This window comes from Colius striatus, chromosome W, assembly GCF_028858725.1.
Source record: "Colius striatus isolate bColStr4 chromosome W, bColStr4.1.hap1, whole genome shotgun sequence".
Taxonomy (NCBI): Eukaryota; Metazoa; Chordata; class Aves; order Coliiformes; family Coliidae; genus Colius; species Colius striatus.
In genome coordinates this window covers 811,034-829,679 of record NC_084789.1, presented here as the reverse complement: position 1 = coordinate 829,679, position 18,646 = coordinate 811,034, and positions in this window count along the sequence as shown.

Genomic DNA, 18,646 nt, shown 5'->3' with positions numbered 1-18,646 from the left:
CATCTCGCTAGGGCCTCCACCATCCTAAGGAGGGTGGGGGTGGATGAGGGGCAGTCAGCAATAGACTGTTGTGTTTCTTTGTTGCTGGCTAGGCTAAAACCATGACCCTCTCAGTGTTCTGGAGCTATTTTACTCTACTCCTGGGAGCTACAGCTTTGCTGCTGTCACCTTTGGGAAGGTGAATAGGGGAGGAAGGCGATCAAAGAGAGGCAGCACTGTTCAGTCAGTACGGGGCGAGGGGGAGTAAAATAATGATAGGAAAAATAAATGTATGTAAAGGCCAGGCTTAAAATTAATAAATAACTGAGCCCTAATCTATATCCATAATTATATGATTTCATACAACAAGCTTGCAAGAGATTGTATTGGGTCTGAGGTGGTGGTGATTTTCGACAGCAGCCCTTGTAGTGTCGTGCCTTCTATTGGTAGCTAAAAACATGTATTGATAGCACATCAATGTTTTGGCTACTGCTTGCACAGTATTTCTTCCCCCACCTTCACCAGTAGGCTGTGGGTGGGCAGGATCCTGGGAGGGGCCATGGCCAAGACTGCTGACCCAGACTGACCAAGGAGATATTCCATACCATATGACAGCAGTTCGGCAATATAAACTATGGGAGGGGAGCAGAAAGGGGGAGGCATTTGTGATTCACTTTTGCCTTCCAAAGAAACCATTCTGTGTACAGAAGCCCTGCTTTTCAGGAAGTGGCTAGGCAATGCTGCTGAATGGGAAGTAGAATGGGAAGTGCTGCTGAATGCTTTTATCTCAACTCACGAAACTCCCATCTTATTTTCTCCCCTCCCTGGCTTGCGTGATAGAATGGTGTGGTGGCCACCTGGCATCCAGCCAGGATCAAACCACCACAGCCTTTTTGGTGCCCAACGTGGGCCAAGATAACAGCAGTTTTACATTAACTATATAAGTACTACTATAACTATAGTAGTTATTAAGTGCAAAGTTCCTGTGCAGGTCATGGAGTCTTGCTGTTGTGCAGCTTATCTTTTGTTTTGCAATGTTTAGGAACATGCTAATACCAATACTGACTCTGTGCTGTGCTCTGGCATTGACAGCTTTGCTGTGCTGGTTGTGCTATTCTGTGAGAAGGATGAAGGGACCTGGGAACGTGATGGTCCAAATAATAACTATGGGTTTCATTCTGGCATTGATGGGTATACTGTGCTGTGGCAGCTATCTTGTGGAGGTAATGGGGGAACACATCTCCTTCTCCCCATCTCGTATTGATGTGGATAATTTTATTATACAGACTTCCCAGATCCTTATTCATCCTTATGTGAGCTATTGTATCTAGCAACAAGACAAGGGGTAATGGGATGAAGCTGGAACAAAAAAAAAAGTTCCATTTAAAAATAAGAAAAAACTATTTTACTGTGAGGCTGAGGGAGCCCTGGAACAGGTTGTCCAGGGAGGATGTGGAGTCTCCTTCCTTGGAGGTCTTCAAGACCTACCTGTACACGTTCCTATGCAACCTGATGTAGGTGGACCTGCATCCACGGGGGGGGGGGGGGGGGGGTGGACTAGATGATCTCTAAAGGTCCCTTACAACCCCTACCATTGTATGATTCTGTGATTCTATGATTCTATATGAGGAAGTGGGATGGTGAACCCGCTTTTGAGCTCTAAACCCATGTATGTGAACTAAGGGGGAAGACAGCTGTTAAGAAGGGGTCACCCAAGAAGACTGTAAAGTGTAGTAGCTGCAAAGACACAAGAAGTCAATCAGCGATCTCCCAGACATAAAAGAACTGAAATCACATCCTTCTATGATGATAAAGGAAGTTGAGGTCAGGCATTGCAAGGGTCAGATAGTGAATATTCTGATGAAGAACAGAAATAGAGGGTCCCTGCCTCCAGCCAGGAGGAGGAAAGGGATGACTGAATATACTGGACTGTGTGGGTTCAATGGCCTCGCACATCAGACTCACAGAAGTATAAGGCCTTAGTAGACACAGGAGTACAGTGTACATTGATGCCATCAAGGTATAGAGGTACAGAACATGTCTGGATCCCTGGAGTGACAGGGGGATGCCAAGAATTGTCTGTATTAGAGGTTGAGATGTGCTTAACAGGGGACAAATGGGAAAAGCACCTCATTGTGACTGATCCAGAGGCCCCTTGTATTCTTGGCATATTTTACCACAGGAGAGGGTACTTCAAAGACCCCAAGGGGTATCAATGGGCTTTCGGTATAGCCACTGTAGACACAGAGAAAATCAAACAACTCTCCAGTTTACCTGGCCTCTCGGAAGACCCTTTTTTGCGGGATTGCTGCAAGTTCAAGAGCAACAGGTACCAATTGCTACCAGGACGGTGCACCGGAGGCAATATCACACAAACCCTGGCTCCCATCCGTGAGTTGATTCATCAACTGGAGGCTCAAGGAGTAATCAGCAAAACTCATTCCCCATTTAATAGTCCCATACGGCCTATGAGAGATCCTTTACAGATCATCTAGTCAAACATCCCTGCAGAAGAAGGTCCACCTAGATTAGGTCACAAAGGAACGCATCCAGGCAGGTCTTGAAGACCTCCAAGGAAAAAGACTCCACAACCTCCTTGAGCAACCTGTTCCAGTGCTCCGTCATCCTCACAGTGAAATAGTTTTTTCTTATATTTAAATGGAACTTTTTGTGTTCCAACTTCATCCAATTATCCCTTGTGCTGTTGCTAGCTACAACAGAAAAAAGGAATGTCCCAACCTCCTGACACCCACCCTTTAGATATTTGTAAATATTAATAAGATCCCCCCTCAGTCTCCTCTTTTCTAGACTAAACAGCCCCAGTTCCCGCACCCTTTCCTTGTATGAAAGATATTCCAGTCCCCTGATCATCTTGGTGACCCTGTGCTGGACTCTCTCCAGAAGGTCTCTGTCCCTCTTGAGCTGAGGAGCCCAGTACTCCAGATGAGGCCTCACCAGGGCAGAGTAGAGGGGGAGAAGAACCTCCCTTGACCTGTTGGCCACACTCTTCTTGATGCATCCCAGGATGCCATTGGCTTTCTTGGCCACAGGGGCACATTGCTGGGTCATGGTTAGTTTATTATCAATCTAGACTACCAGATCTCTCTCTGCAGAGCTGCTCTCCAGCAGGTTGACCCCCAGCCTGTACTGCTGCATGGTGCTGTTCCTTCCCAGATGCAGGACTCTGCACTTATCCTTTTTGAATCTCATGAAGTTCCTCTTTGTCCAACTCTCAAGCCAGTTGAGACCCTGCTAAATGGCAGCACAGCCTTCTGGGGAATCAGCCAGTTCTCCCAGTTTGGTGTCATCAGTGAACTTGCTGAGGGTACACTCTGTCCCCTCATCCAGGTTCTGAAATATGTTCCCTTGATTCGTGTCAATGTGGATCAATGAAAATGGATGATAATTTTTGGTAGCTTTATTTGTTCTTGTGTAACTTGTTCTTGCTTTTCTACGGGAAGAGGTAGAGATACTGGGAGCATTGAGCTGCACCCAGGAAGAAAGGAGGGATGAGGGAGGGAGATCTTAAAGTCCTGGTTGTAATTTTCTCCTCATCCTACTCCCTTTTTGCTTTTATTCCATTCTGTTTCTTGTAGAATAAACTTTCCCTCTTTCCTTTTTAAGTCGAGTACTGGAGTCTGTTTTGCCCAGAACCATAATTTTCAGTGAGCACTCCTTGCTCTTGTCCCCATCCACAACAACCCTGCTTATCTTTTTCCTCCCATTTCACTGGGGCCTCTGACATCCTAACGAGGGTGGGGGTGAATGGGGGCACTGAGTTGGAGACTGTTGTGGTGCTGCTGTGCTAGCTGGGCCAAACCACGACATAAACATACCCTGTAAAACATGTCACTGCCCGAAATGCTATCTTAGGCCTTGAAAGGCAAGTTTTGTGGTGACACGGTATGCCAGAAAGAATTGAATCAGACAATGAGACTCATTATTTAAATAGTCTTATAAGCATGGCATTGAGTGTGTATACCACATCCTCTATCACCCACAAACCTCTGGAAAGATTGAGAGATATGGATTATTAAAGACCATGTTGAGAACACTGGGCAATGGGGCATGGAAGCAGTGAGATATAAATTTAGCAGAAGCCACTTGGCCGGTTAGCACCAGAGGTTCTACTAACCGCCCTGGTCCTGCCCAAACAAAACCCCTACATACTGTGGGAGGAGATAAGGTCCCTGTAGTGCACCTAGGGAAGTGGCTGGGGAAGGCAGTACGGGTTGCACCTCCCATAGGAAAAGGCAAACCCATGGGAGGGGCCAAGGCCAGGACAGCTGATGCAGGCTGACCAAGGAGATATTCCATACCATATGACAGCAGTTCAGCAATATAAACTCTGGGAGAGGAGCAGGAAGGGGGAGGCATTTGTGTTTCACTTTTACCTTCCAAAGCAACCGTTCCACATATCGAAGCCCTGCTTCTTGGGAAGTGGTCAGACATCACTGCTGATGGGAAGTAGAGAGGAACATCTTTATTTGCTTTGCTTCTCACATGCATGGCTTTGCTATTTCTTTATTAAACTGCTTTTATCTCAATCTACGAGGCTTCGATCTTATTTTCTCCCCTCCCTGACTTGATGAGGAGGGGGTGATAGAGTTGCGTGGTGGGCACCTGGCATCTAACCAGAGTCAAACCACTACAGAGATATTAATAAATGTATGTAGATTAATATTAATGGGTACCATAATACATATTCTATATTATTAACATTGATTAGGACAGTTGATGCCGTGATTAAAGTAGACAGTGTTTACAGTTGAAATAATTAGGTGTTCAGACACAAGAATAACTTCAATAACAGAAAGAATGTGCTGATCTGACAGAAAACAGAGACTGATCCTGTCTTTTATAGTCTCGTTTTGCCATTTAAAGGCTGTACACCACTCATTCAAAGACATGTCCCACTGTCTCTTCCCCTACACCAAGAAATCCATGGCATTTTTGCCTTCTGCTCCATGCTGTTAGTTGGAAAAGCTCTTTCAGTAGTATCCCTAGGAATTGTAGAGGCTTGTTTGGGAAAACATATGAGCCTACTATAATATTCATATAGTTCATCCCTGGAAATCAAGATTAGCTTTGCCGCGAAGTTTTCGGCTCTTGGCCTGAAAAACCCAGGCTCGAAGCCTGAAACCCAGGCACAAAGCCTGAAACCCAGGCACGAAGCCTGAAAACCCAGGCACGAAGCCTGAAACCCAGGCACGAAGCCTGAAAACCCAGGCACGAAGCCTGAAAAACCCAGGCACGAAGCCTGAAACCCAGGCACGAAGCCTGAAACCCAGGCACAAAGCCTGAAAAACCCAGGCACAAAGCCTACTTCATGCGGCGATCAACCCAGGGTCCGATTCTCAGCTGGGTGGGAAGAAATCAGTCCTACTCAATGTGAGTGATAGCAGAAATCTTCACTTTATTGAGAGCAGGCTCTAACTTATATCCAGCAGCTTCAAAGCTAGCTCAGCAACAGCAGCTAATAGATTACATTCTCATGTTCATCCTACTTGCGGTTTCTGCGATAAGCAAGCTCCCTCACATTTTCCCATCTTGTTTTTCCCCCCGTAGTTGTTTTTGCACCTTGGGCTGTTAGCTCGTTAGCTGAAAACAGCCCGACCTTGAAGGAGCAGAAAGTGGCCTGCTGTCTGCACTGACTACGTGACAGCAACTGTTTTAACCATGGCTCTGACTCTGGTCTTTATTGTGCACTAAATTCATATAACTAGAACTCAGATTGCCTTGCCCCGTCGGGCCTAACATTATACCCTGGGGTCCATGTCCATTCTCCCTTAACCACTCCTCCACAAATCCCCCGTTTTGTTTTTGCACAATAAAGACTGAGTCAGTCAATTTATGCACTGCCTTCATACTACAACTATATACTATTCTAAACATTACAAGCAAAAGCAAAATAACCAAAATTCATCTTAACCCTTCTTTGATTAATATAGTCAACCAAGGTAACAACACCCCAAAAGCTGATTGAAGCCAATTGTCAAAAGGGTTATAACCCACCGTAATAGTCTTAGTGTGAACCTTTAAATATGTCAAAGCTTTGTGAATAGATTCACTATGATCAGAAAGATTAAAAGAACATATGCCTTCAAAGTCTTGACATCCATGCCCTTGTGCCAATAGCAAAAAATCAATAGCTGCACGATCTTGCAATAAGGCATGTCTAAGGCTTTTTTGGTCTGCTAACAATTTTTCAATAACATCAGTAGTAACATTAGCTTGCTGCTCCGACCAACACACTAGTCTTTCTAACTGTCGTAAGGCCTGGGCTGCAGCCAACCCAGGTACAAATGCTGAAGCAAATACATTCGCCGTAATGGACCACAATTGTACTTTACTATCACAGTCTCCTTTTAAGTTGTGGGTGTTTCTTGTTTTCCGCAACTTGGTAATTTTTTAACCAGTCCTGCTGTCGAGGAGCAAATAAAGTTAGTTTCCCTAAATAACATGGCCCCCCAATTGGGTTAGCTGGGATTCCCTGCCACGCTCGATCCCCACATATTAAAAAGATATTATCGGGTAGAGCTTTAGCAGACCCATTGCTCCACAGAATAGGCCCCTGAGGGGTCCCGCGTTCCCAACCAGTGTTACTCCCCCCATATATCAACCCAGATAAATTGGCCATCCAAGTCCCACCAAATTGTCCTATGGCCAATCCACAATATCCTCCTTTTGGATCTACAAATCGACTATATGCACCTTTGGGGGAAACATCAGTCCATTGCTTAATCATATTTTTATATTGTTCCATCCCTCTTAGTCCTTGATATTTAGTCCCAAAGCTAAAACAAGTACGAGTCCAACTCCCATTCGTTATGTTTCCGATTGCTTGACTTCCCAGCAACTCCAACTCTTGTGGGTCCCAGGGAAGAGGGACTTTGAGCCGACGTAACAAGTCCGCGGCACAGTCCGATGTCACTTTGCTGGAACAGGAGGCGCTCCCGCTGACATATTTCTGGAAATCACTAGGATCAAAATCTGGTATCCCAAACAGGCAGGTGTGGAATGTATCACTCACCGACTGAAGACTCAGACAAAAGTCAACTTGGCCTGTCTGATTCGCTCAGGTGACCCACATGTTCTGACGTGGATTCACTTGATTCAATGGCGAGGTGTGAACTGTCACCATCAGGATTATTAGGAGTAACAGCCACTCTAGTCCATTTCGCAGGAATCCATATTGGACCTGTAGATGTAAGCACAGACATATAACCCCTGCCTAAATACTGCACTTTAGCTGGGCCCTGCCATATACCTGTTCGTGGATCTCTGTAAGTTACCCACATTGCCAGCGGTCTTTTGGATGTTTCCACCATTCCTTGATGTAGTCGAGCTGGAGGTTCTTTCTCCTCCCCAAAGATACATAAATGATTTATAGTAAACAATACCTTAGACAACCGTTCCTGTGGGTCCTGTATGTCGGAAATCTTGTCTAAATATGATTTTAACACTTGATGAGCTCGTTCCACTATAGCCTGTCCTGTCGGTGAGTGTGGTGCCCCTGTAATGTGTTTCACTCCCCAGGTTTGGAAAAAATGTCTCACCCGTTGGCTCACATATGCAGGGCCATTATCAGTCTTAATGGTGTCTGGCACCCCCATAACAGCAAAGCATGCAGTGGCATGTCGGATTACATGTGTTACCCTTTCTCCTGCTTGAGCTGTTGCCCATATATACTTACTGAATGTATCCACAGTTACATGAACATATTTAAGTTTTCCAAATTCAGAAATGTGAGTGACGTCCATCTGCCACAATTCTAATGGTCCCAGACCCCTGGGGTTGACTCCCAGACCTAATCCTGGACCGTAGTGGCTACACTCTGGGCAAGCCCTCACTATTGCTCGAGCATCCTCTAATGACAGGTCAAAACTTTTCTTTAGGCCTCTGGCATTTTGATGGAAGGTGGCATGGGCTTCTCTTGCCTGATTAAATTTATTTACCGGCACCTCCAAAGCTACCAGTTTGTCCGCTCTAGCATTTCCTGCTTTTAAACCAATGTCATACTTATGACTTCTGATGTGTATCACACAATATGGAGATGTGCGCTGCCGGATAGCAGCCTGCATGGCTCTAAGTAGGTCAAAAAGGCATCGATTGCGCACATCTTTAATGCGAGCATCTTCTATTCGCTGAGCAATTCCTGCAACATAAAAAGAGTCAGTTACAATATTCAACGGTTTACACCACCACATTTCAAGGGCCCGAGCAACTGCAAAAAGTTCTAAAGTCTGTAAAGAGTCCATTTCCGTGGCATGTAATAGCTGGTGTTTCCATTGTCCTGCCTCCTCCCAGACTATTACAGCCCGTCGAGATTTCTTTCCTGCATCTGTGTATGCTGTAATGGCATTTGACAAAGGTTGCTCACTTAGTTTAGGACAAACGATCCACTGTTGTTGTGTCATCCATGCCAAAATCTTAGATTTTAGGGACTGCATGTTTATTTTTTGGGCAGATGACAATAAACTAAGCTGTAGAGGCTCTGATGTTGCTATGACCCATTCCAGATCTCTTTTCGCTATAGGCACGTATATTGTTCCTGGCTCTTGGCCGCTCACCTGTAAAATTCGAGTGCGTCCCTTTCTAATAAGCATTGCTAAACCCACAGTTTTTTGTTCAATTGTCCATTTAGGCTGTAACGTGGTGAATAGCCATTCCAGGACGATTAGCTTCTCTTTTTCCTTTTTACACCGTGTTAATGCACCAAGAAACTGTTCCTTGCCCTGCAAGATGGTCAGATCAATGGGGCAATCTGGATCACGACGATCGACTTGCCGAGTGGTAATAAGGTCAGAAATTTCAGCAATGGTTTGCAGTTGTTCTGCTGTCGGCTGTACTTTTGCTGATGGGTCTGTTCCCTTCAGTAGGGGGCGCAGCGGTTCTAGCATGTCATTAGTGATTCCAACAATAGAGCGCAACCATTGTAAATCCCCCATTAATTTTTGTGCATCATTTACAGTTTTTATCTTGGTATGAATATGGAGCTTTTGCGGCCTAATATGAGCCTCTGTAATACTCCAGCCCAAATACTGCCATGCTGGACGTCTTTGTACCTTTTCAGGAGCAATAGTCAGTCCCTGTGCATGTAATATAGTCTCTAGATCTCTTTCTTGATCTGCAGTAAATGCCTCCTCCTGAGCAATGAGGATATCATCCATATAATGATACACAAGTGCATGGGGCCACTTATGCCGAATGGGTCGCAGGGCATTATCTACATACAGCTGACAAATTGTCGGACTATTTTTTATCCCTTGTGGCAGCACGGTCCACTCATATCTCTGTGCTGGACTCTCTCTATTCACTGCTGGTATCGTAAATGCAAACCGCTGATGATCATCTGGATGTAATGCAATCGAGAAAAAACAGTCCTTCAAATCTATTATTAAGATAGTCCAATTTTCAGGCAACATTGCCAGATTCGGCATGCCAGGTTGTAGGGCCCCCATGTCCTGCATCTGATCATTGATGGCTCGCAAATCATGCAACAAGCGAAATTTCCCTGATTTCTTAGGTATAACAAAAATAGGAGTATTCCAAGGGCTCGTAGATGGCTTAATATGTCCCAATTGAAGTTGTTCCTGTACCAGGAGATTGGCCTGGTGTAGTCTTTCTCCTTTCAAGGGCCACTGCTCAATCCAGACGGGTGTATTAGAATGCCACGTCAGTCGGATTGGGAAAGACCACAGTCCAGCAGTGCCCAAGGCTAAAAAGGTCTATGTTCTGTTGTTAGGACTGCTCCAATTTGGGTGAGATAATCTCGACCAATCAGAGCATCCACTCCTTGTGGTAAAGGCATTACTGTGACAAATAGTCCTGCTGTTTGTTGGTCGAGGGTAATCAAAATTCTGTCAATACTACGCATAACCGAAGAGGAGCCACCGACACCCTCTACCCCCCTAACAGATGGCTGTAATGGCCAGGATTGAGGCCATCTGTCTCGTGACACAATAGTAATGTCTGCACCAGTGTCCAACAAAGCTCGCAAGACAACTTAATCAGTCTGATAGCTAAAAGTTACCATAGTCATCGGGCGTCGATTCATTGGCAAAGCTAACAGTGCAATCCCACCAGAGGACCCAAATCCTTGATTTCCTCTCCATGGTTCCTCTGCTGCAGCATCTGCTAAAAGGTGAGGCACAGGCACAAGCTGGGCAATACGACTACCTTTTGGAATGTGTACAGGAGGAAACAATGTATAAGCCACAATCTGTATTACCCCAGTATAGTCTGCATCTATCACTCCGGGGACTATCAAGAGACCGTTAATAGCTGATGATGATCGTCCTAAAAGCAAAGCACCACAAGGACTCCCGTTACATTGTATTGGTCCTGTCAGAGTAGATGGTATCCTGACAGGTTCTCGTGTAATAAGAGTGGTATCTACTGCTGTAACCAGGTCGAATCCCAGGCTCCCCTTGGTTGCTGGGCTGCAGGCTGGAACGTTTGGTAAACATTTTGTGCCGGAGCCGCTACTGTTGTCGTTGCGCGGCGGCCTGTCGCACTCACTCGTCCGTTTCCCGACCGACTCCCACCAGTCATATGAGAATTATTTTGACAGGTCTCACACCGTATTTTAACTTTACAATTCCTTCTGTAGTGACCCTCTTTACCACAACGAAAACACTTAACCCGTTTTTCCTCCCCTTTACTTGCCCCACTATTGGATCTTAAGGGGGCTAATGCTGCTGCGAATGCACTTTCCTGAGCTGCGGCTAAATCTTTTCCCATATTCTCAATTTTTTCCCCCATGCGAGACAACACCTCTATCAACATAGCTTGATCCCCAGCAGGAACTCGTGACATTCGCTCCAGCATATCCTCTACCGAAGCCCCGATTGGCAAGGTAACCAGCACCCCTTTAGTTTGTGTATTGCTATTTTCAAGGAGGCATTGTTTTAACAGTGGTCCTTTAAGGTAATCAGGGACCCCAGCTTTGTCTAAAGCCTCAGCCACTCTGTCTACAAACGGCCCAAAAGCCTCGCTCCTCCCCTGTCATATGCTCATATAAGGTGGTACAGGAGCGGATTCACGCACCTGATCTAAAGCAAGACGGGCAGTTCGCATACTTTCTCGATTGACCTCGGGTCCCATATATAGTTGCATTTCTACAGTGGCAAAAGGTCCTATTCCCATTAATTGTGCTGAGATGACCCCAAAAAGAGGATCATTTTGTTGTCTGGGAATAGCCTGACTGGCATCACACTGCTGTTGCCAATAAGCCTGCCATAATAATTGTTGAGACTGAGTAAGTATTAATCTCATGATAGTTTTTATATCCTCCGGGAGCAATATCCCGGTGCTCCAAATATAGTTTAGCATTTGTTTGGCAGGTTCACTGTGAATACCTCCTTCGTTAACTGTAGCTCGCAATTGGGTGAGCAATTTCCAGTTTAAGGGGTGATAATCACCATTCACATTCCCCTCTGCATCTCTCGTATACAATGCTGGACAAGTCAAAGTGACGGCAGTTTCATAATCCCCCTCTCCACTAGCCTGCTCAGCCACACGCCGCCAGTCAACACCACAATAACGCACTTGAATAATCTTTTTGACCCCGCTCTGCTCCTTTGAAGGAACACATAGAGCTGAGGATTTAGGCAATTCCTTTTCCTCAGCAGATTCTGTCTTTTCCCTTACACCGCTTCCCACAGCTGATAAGGGAACGGCCGAACTAGAGGGCAGATCGGGGGGGGGCGCTTGGAGTACAACATGAATCAGAGACTGACTCAGAAGCCGAGGCTGCTGAAACTGCAGCCGCAGTTGCTGTCCCACGAACTGCAACAGGTTCACCAGAAAAGGGAGGAGAGACATAATCAGTTCCGATACCGAGCAGTCCAGCGGTCGGCCCGACTACAGTCTCAGGCATATCAAGTCGCTGAGTCACAGCTGCAGCCAAATCCCTTTCCAACTTATACTTTTTCAAACAGTTAATTACTTCTCTCCACTGTTTCATCAGTTTCCGAGCAGTCTTATCTTTGTCTATAACCAAGTCCCAAAGACAAGTCCCATATGCTCTCCACTCCTCCTCATCAAAATATTTCTCAGAGTCCTTAAAAAAGCCTTTACAATTACCATGTACAAGTAGACCGGACAAATCGGTCAGTTTTAAGTCCACCCCTCGCTTTTCTAAAAAGCGATGTAAAAGTGAGAGTGCTGCCTCCTTTTCCATGTTGTCAGATCCTCGTCTCACTGCAACCTGTAGTCACTCCCCCGGGTATAGCAGCCTCTGCTTGGGATCCGGCAGGCTTCCTCCGACGACTGCCTCTGCCTCCGGATTTTCAAGTCTCAGCTCCCCGCAGGCAGGCTCCTCACCCGGTAACACCCAGTGAATGTCCCTGTTCGGGCGCCATATCCCGCGAAGTTTTCGGCTCTTGGCCTGAAAAACCCAGGCTCAAAGCCTGAAACCCAGGCACGAAGCCTGAAAACCCAGGCACGAAGCCTGAAACCCAGGCACGAAGCCTGAAAACCCAGGCACGAAGCCTGAAACCCAGGCATGAAGCCTGAAACCCAGGCACAAAGCCTACTTCATGCGGCGATCAACCCAGGGTCCGATTCTCAGCTGGGTGGGAAGAAATCAGTCCTACTCAATGTGAGTGATAGCAGAAATCTTCACTTTATTGAGAGCAGGCTCTAACTTATATCCAGCAGCTTCAAAGCTAGCTCAGCAACAGCAGCTAATAGATTACATTCTCATGTTCATCCTACTTGCGGTTTCTGCGATAAGCAAGCTCCCTCACATTTTCCCATCTTGTTTTTCCCCCCGTAGTTGTTTTTGCACCTTGGGCTGTTAGCTCGTTAGCTGAAAACAGCCCAACCTTGAGCTGTTAGCTCGTTAGCTGAAAACAGCCCGACCTTGAAGGAGCAGAAAGCGGCCTGCTGTCTGCACTGACTACGTGACAGCAACTGTTTTAACCATGGCTCTGACTCTGGTCTTTATTGTGCACTAAATTCATATAACTAGAACTCAGATTGCCTTGCCCCGTCGAGCCTAACATTATACCCTGGGGTCCATGTCCATTCTCCCTTAACCACTCCTCCACATAGCTTTACCATTTTCTTGGGACTTGGAGTCCCACTTCCAAGTCCCATCCCTAATCAGGCCCCTGCTTAGATGGGTGATGTGCAAAAACATGATAGGAGTCATGTCCAGGAATGAAGAGCTTCCAGTGGAGAAAGCAAGAAAGACACAGAAGACTCAGAAAAGCAGAGAGGTGGAGATGACTGGCCAAGGTGACAAACTAATTCCACAGCAGAATCAGGACCAGACTTCCTTCCCTTTGTCTAAGGCCATAAACACGTGTCACGGTCAGGTTTTTAAAGATATTGTCACTCTAACTCCATATTTTTAGGTAGCTTAGTTTAAGTAATTTTAAAAATAAAGCTCAATATCTTAATTCACTTATGTGCCTCTGAAAACATCAGCACAGAGCTTGATCTGTATTTACACCTTTTTCCAGATCAGAGGAGAAAATATTTTGGCTCTGGAAAGGTTCCCGCAACTGCCTTAACTTCGTTTGTTATGGCTGCAGCGTGATCATTGGAATTGTTTGCATCCTGCTCTGCGGCATGGAAATTTTCCAGGAGACACTGAACAAGTGTAAGCTTGAAGAGGATTTATTACAATACGAAGCGGGGGATAGGTCATGAATATGTAATAGGTGCTTATGCACACCCCTACCTGTACACTATAAGTAGCCCTTTGTTAGACAATAAGGTGTGTGAGTTAGGCAGAAATATCTCCCTCGCACCCGCTGGTGCAATACATACCTGCTTTATAACCCTTAACTGTGTTATGGAGTTTTGTTCTGCACATCAATTGATGAGCCAGGCAGGACACCCTCTCTGCCCAGCTGTTGGACCGATTGGGTGTGGGACATTCTGGGTGTGCCACCGGACTGTTTCTCTGGAGAGTCTCCCATCCCCATTCGATCGCTGCAGGGGAAGAGACGGACCAGCCAGAGGACCAGGTATGTAAATTGGGGAAACCTGCAGGCGTACAGGGGATGAGTCTATAAGCTGTGTATGGGACACCTCATGTGATGGCGAGGAGTAGTAGAGCTTACCAAGACTCAGTAAGTCATAAGGGAGGGGTATAAGAGTACCTCTTGCGCCTGGTGAGGGAGTGATACTGCTTGCCCCTGGGGAATTAGTAAATTTGCTGGTATGGTAACTTGGGCACTCCTCGCTGAAATAGGGGGAACACTGTGTGTGGTAGCTATAAGTGTATATATTTGCTGTAAAATTTCCGGTACCGTGCATGTTTTGACATTGTTAAAAGCTCATTTTAAGCTTAACTTGTGTTGCGGAGTGCTTGTGTGTGAGTGTGTGGTAGCGTGAGACTCGCAGCACGACTGTAGAGTTCTAATCTGCGTTTCTGTTCTCCCAAGAGGGAAGCAGTCGGAGACGAACGCTAGAGCGAGAGGTCACTGTTGTATGTTGGAAATTTGTTCTGTGTTTTGTGAGTAGTTTGGTGTATGGCAGAGTGCTGGGGTTTGGTAGAGATCTAAAACTTTAGATACTAGCAGAGAGAGTGTGGAGGCGGGGGGGGGGAGCAGGTGGGGGAGGACTTGAGTTGCGGGACCTTCAGGTTGCTGGCCAGGTGCACAAGCCCAACACGCCACCAAGCACTACGCAAATAAAACTGGGCAGTACACTCTGATCACTCTGAAAAGGGAGGGGCGCAGTGTTCCTCCATGGACAGGCAGGATTTGGTGTTTGGATTACCATAAGGTTCTGTTGTATTGCTCAGTTAAGCTAAAACACTTTATTGCCCTGAGTGCTTATAATCCCTGGACAGGAGTTGTTGTTATTAGTTGTAGGTTGGTAAAAACGGTTTCTGTGGAAGTTAGAGAAAGGTAGAATCGGAGGTATAATGGGAGCAAAACTGAGCAAGGAATTTCCCCAAGAAAGCCCCTTAGGAAGCATGTTGAGACACTGGAAGGAATTCGCTGGGGGTCCAGGGGAACTTCAACAAGGGATTGAATTTCTAGTGGATACGGGTGTCATGTTTTCGGTATAGAAAAAGGATCTGACTGATCATGGAACGATTTTTTTAATATGGATTACTAGTAGAATGTGAATCTGAATACAACACTCCCATATTACCAGTAAAGAAGCCGATGGGAAGTACAGAGTAGTTCAGGACCATAGGGTCATAAACAAAATAACTGAGGATTTATACCCTGTGGTGGCCAATCCAGATACTTTTCTGACAAAACTCAAACCTGAATTGGCCTGATTTACTGTACTGGATTTAAAAGATGCTTTCTTTTGCCTACCTTTGAGCCCTGAGAGTCGATTGCTGTTTGCCTTTGAGTAGGAGAATCCAGAGATGGGGAGAAGGACACAACTTACATGGACTGTACTCCCACAAGGCTTTAAAAAGCAGCCCAAGTCTCTTTGGCAACCAGCTGGCTAAAGACTTAGAGCACTGGGAGAGACCACCTGGGATTGGAACAGTGTTGCAGTATGTGGATGACATCCTGGTAGCCACTGAAACAGAGGAGCAAAATGGTGCATGGACTGTAAGTTTATTGAATTTTCTTGGACTAAGTGGTTATCAAGTTTCTCCACAGAAAGCTCAAATAGCCCAGCAAAAGGTGACATATCTAGGATACGAAGTCATAGCTGGCGAACGGACCCTGGGAGCAGCACGGAGGGAGGCCATCTGTCAGACTCCCAGACCAGAGACAGATAAGGAGCTCCGTACTTTCCTGGGAATGACAGGTTGGTGTCAGTTATGGATTTATAATTATGGACTGTTGGTGAAGTCACTCTATGAACTTTTAAAGAGTGACCCAAAGTATCTCGCCTGGACTGGGGAAGCCGCTCAGGCTTTTCGCAAATTAAAGCAAGAGCTAATACAGGCAACAGCCTTAGGTTTGCCAGATCCTATGAAACCCTTTTGGTTATTCTCTCATGAAAAGTAAGGAATTGCACTGGGAATACTGACTCAGGACCTTGGTCCAGACCGGAGAGCAGTGACATACTTCTCCAAACAATTGGATGAAGTAAGTAGAGGATGGCCTAGCTGCCTGAGGGCAGTGGCAGCAGTAGTAATTAATATCCAGGAAGCTCGCAAATTCACGATGGGCCAAAAGATTGCAGTGTTAGTGTCTTGTACAGTGTCCACCATACTGGAAGCAAAAGGAGGATACTGGTTATCCCACAAAGATTCCTCAAATATCAGGCCATTATGGTAGAACAGAATGATGTCCAGATAACAGTAACTAACATTGTCAACCCAGCATCTTTCCTTAGTGGAGTTACAGGGGAACCAGTGACTCATGATTGCCTGAAAACCATTGAAGCAGTCTACTCCAGCTGAGCAGATCTGAAGGAACACTTTTTCTGTTTCACTCTTTTTCTGTTCTCCTGATTCACCTCCTCTCTCAACACTTCTTCTCTGACATCTTTCAGGTCTGAAATGTCAGGGTGACATTTCAGACAGTGACACTTTTTTTTTTTAATTTCATTGTTTGACCCAAACTTGACTTTGTAGAGTTTTAGCAGAGATCTCCCACTCATCAGGGGCAAAATTTGGGCTAGATTTGTTTCTTTCATGGAATCACACTCCTCCCCTTCTTCCCAGATGCATCCTGGGGGAGACTGGAGTGCTGCTATTTCAGAAGAAAGATTTAGTCTTTACTGCTCCTATATCTCCTCCTAAAAGGACTAAGCAGTCAGTCTGTTTTTGTGGACCAAAAATTAGTTTTCAATAAGTATGAAATCGTATTTTTTTTCTTGTTAGCTGTGAGTTGGATGTTGAACTATCTTATCTTCAGCAATATCTTTCTGTGTCAGGGTATACTACTGATTGAAAGTACTATTTTTGCAGTAACTTCTTTTTTTAAACCAATGGAAGAATTTTTTTTTTCACGATAGCAGCATTCCATGATGGGTTAGTCCAACAACATAGTTTAAAGACTGCTTAAATCTGTGTTGTTGTTTTAAGAATGCCAATATAGATGCATGACATATTTTGATATGTTCTGATTTGGGTAGCCCAAAAAGCAGGCAATATTTCATCTATTTTCGTATATCCTGAGCAGACAAATTGCTGCTTCCTCTTTGCTTATTTAAATGGTGTTGACCTTTAAAAATGTCCTCTGTGGAGATACATGGAGTCAGCAGTGGCAACTGAAGTCCAAAGACAATAATCTTAGCATATGCCATCAGCTAGCAAATCACAAAGGCTAGTTAAAATTTCAGTTGCTTTTCTGCATCTCTCCTTTATTTGTATAGACAATGTAAGTATTTTTTTTCTAAAATTGCAGCAAGGGATTTGTGCTTTCTATTTTGTGTGTATCTAAGGAAGTTTAGTCATATTTATTGCAATTATTTAATTTCCTTCTTGTAAAGAACCCCCCTGGAGATGTCAGATCTAAAATTGGCATAATGCCACCACAGAAAAATGGTAGTGGTGCATGCCAGTTGTGGATTTCATCCCTGGTTTGAGATCTCTTGCTGCATCTACACCAGATGCAGATTTACAACATGGAAGGAGGGAGGGAGGGAGAAGAGAAGGAAGTCTAAATGTATTTTCATTTCTAGCCCCTCTGTGCAATTGAGGCCTGCAGTGGGCACTGAGCAAAACCATGACCAAACCTCCTATCCAGATTATAGCATCTATTTCCAAAACAACCAAGCAAAGACAATAAACTGGTTGACAATAACTGACTGACAATAAACTAAGCATGAGCCAGCAATATGCCCTCATGGCCAAGAATGCCAATGGCATTCTGGGATGCATCAAGAAGAGTGTGGCCAGCAGGTCATAGGTGGTGGATGCTTAAAATGTGAGGGGAAGAAACTGAGCAGAGAGCAAAACCTCACTCTGTTCATTCCCTAGCCTCTGCTAACGTGTGACAATGATAATGATCCAGTAGGAAACTGTTTTTCTGCAGTGATTTTAGAAGTGACTCGTGTCTTTGCTGTCTCCAGAATTGGAGTAGCTCTGTTTTGCAGCTCTCTGTGATAAAATCTTAGATTGTAGAAGTGCCAGAGAGAGGGGATCAATCTTCAAGCACCACTTCCTCCAAGCCCAGGATCAGTGTGTCCCAACATGTAGGAAAGCAGGAAAAAGAGACAGGAGGCCTCTTTGCTTGTCATTTGTCATTTGTCATTTGTCATTTGTCATTTGTCATTTTCATTTGCTTGTCATTTTCTGACAGCTTATTGTATGGTGGGGCCTCTTCAGCATGTGTCACCTTTTCAGGAAATATTCCAAAGTCTTTGCTCTGTGGCCAGTTGGTGATCACTTCCAGGATGCCTGGGTGACTGGGGTTTCCTATACAAGCTCGTTGTGTGATCAAGGCAATCCACTTACTCTACGTGATGTCAGTCGCATGATGTGTGGAGGAGACCCTCCCTTTGAACATCCAGCCCAGCACTGGCAGTCGGGGTGCTAACAGGAGTTGTACTTCTGTCCCGATCACTTCTGAGGCAACTCGGACTCCTTCATATGCTGCCAATATCTCCTTCTCAGTTGGAGTGTATCGGGCCTCGGATCCTTTGTATCCCCGACTCCAGAACTCAAGGGGTTGGCCTCGAGTCTCACCAGGTCCTTTTTGGCAGAGGCTCCAGGTAGGGCCATTCTCTCCTGCTGCAGTGTAAAGCACATTTTTCACATCTGGTCCTGTCCAAACTG